This window comes from Etheostoma spectabile, chromosome 7 (assembly GCF_008692095.1).
Source record: "Etheostoma spectabile isolate EspeVRDwgs_2016 chromosome 7, UIUC_Espe_1.0, whole genome shotgun sequence".
Taxonomy (NCBI): domain Eukaryota; kingdom Metazoa; phylum Chordata; class Actinopteri; order Perciformes; family Percidae; genus Etheostoma; species Etheostoma spectabile.
Genome location: NC_045739.1, coordinates 16,787,860 through 16,789,790, shown reverse-complemented (window position 1 = coordinate 16,789,790; position 1,931 = coordinate 16,787,860).

The window sequence follows — 1,931 nt, the reverse complement described above, 5'->3', positions numbered from 1 at the left end:
ACACACACACACACACACACACACACAGACATAGAGGGAGGTAACCTGAGAGTTACTGTTACCATGTGCACATGGAATAACGCAGGAGGTAAATTAATCATGATGTGAACGGTTGTGAACATGTCTGTATAAAGACATACTGCATACTATACAGACATAGCATTAGTATAACCTCTTGCGTTACTGTTTTTGCCGAACACACGCACACACACACACACGTTCTTTAGAAGGTTAGAGGGTGGAAACTGTGCAAAATGTGTTATGGACAGTTTCACTGTTCTAGGCATTCCTGTGTTATGGACACAGAGCATTCTCTGTGAGAAACCAGACAGGCAACCAGCCAGCATGGCAGACTAAGAATTTACTGCCAATTAAACAAGCCACTATTTTTTTACTTTGCTTTGACACGACAAGTGAATCTGCCAAAAGTGGTTTCTAAGTTATTCAGTCAAGTAGATTCTTTCTCGTGTATACATCTCACCTTGATTTGGTTTGTAACAAGGGTGTTTTCAGGATTGATCTTAATTTTGCTTCATTACTTGTTTCTTTGATGCCAGTCATTGAAACAAGCAGCCATTCAGGCTCTCGTCAAGAATGCAAGTGTAAATGAGTTGATGAACACCACACTGGCATCATTTCGCCTTATATCACCCCACTGTCGTTTAGTTTAGGCCTCGATGGAAGACTGGAGGGAGGAAACCCAGCCGACCAACCAGCAAATAATCCTTAACAATGGACATATTTTACTAATTATCTGTGGACAAACACTCTGATGTGCCTTTCATTGCCGTCCAATCTGGGTATTAGAGTGCATGATTTCCAGTCTGCTTTGCTGAGAGGATGATAATAGAAAATTGCTGTCCTTGCAAGTTATCTTCAGTCCTATAATTGCAAGGCAGTTGGTATATGCTGGTGGTTATGAATACCAGCTGCATCAGCAGTGCCACTGCTGACATGATGGGACAGATACATTATTTCTATATCTGTGCTCCTTTAATTTCATTGTTGCTGTAAAGTGTGCTGTAAAGACACAGTTATTTACATTGGGAATGCTAAGCAGGGGATGCAAATTTAGTTGACACTTTTATCCAAAGCGACTTACAATCTATATATTGTTATAAATATCAGCGGTTGCACGCCTCTAGGAGTTAAGTGTCTTGCTCAGGGACAAATCGGTTGATGGTTTGCTGTGGGAATAGAACCCAGAACTACCACACCAAAGGCATGTGTTTTATCCACTGGGACATTGCTGTATGTGTGCTGTCATTGTTTCCAATTTTGTCTTTAAAAATTGTTTAGAGAAATCCCCACTAATTAAAGGAATATTTCGACAATGTGGGCAATTCTTTTTACAGCTGATCAAAGGCAGAGTAGCTGTTTCTTCCTGTGTTTATGCTAAATTGAGCTAGCGGCTTCTTGCTGTAGCTTTATATTTACCGCACACCCATGAGAGCGGTATTGATCTTCTCATCTAGCCCAAAGCAAGAATTATTAGCTATAAGCTTATTTTACAACATTTTAAAGTGAACTGTTCCTTTAAATGTTCCTTCAATTTCTTTTCAGTTTTCTAAAACATGCAAGGTTATTTTTAGTCCCTAAAACAGTCTGCTTTTTTATCACTGTGCTATTAAAGTAGACCAACCCTTATGGGTCTTCCCTTTAAGACTGAAATTAGTGGTTATGTTGTCAGCCTCCACCGATTATTTTGAATCCCTCTGCAAGAGTCAGAGGGGAATTCTGTCTGAGTCTCATGTGTCCCGCTTTATCTGGAAGAACAAGTTTCTCCTCAGATCTCTCTCCCTGCTGGGTTCAGTAGATGACCTATTTATAATGATATCAAATCACAGACCTCCAGCTGACACTGCTGGATCTCACATGGGGCTCCTCAAAAGTGTGCAATGTGTGTGTGTGTGTGTGTGTGTGTGTGTGTG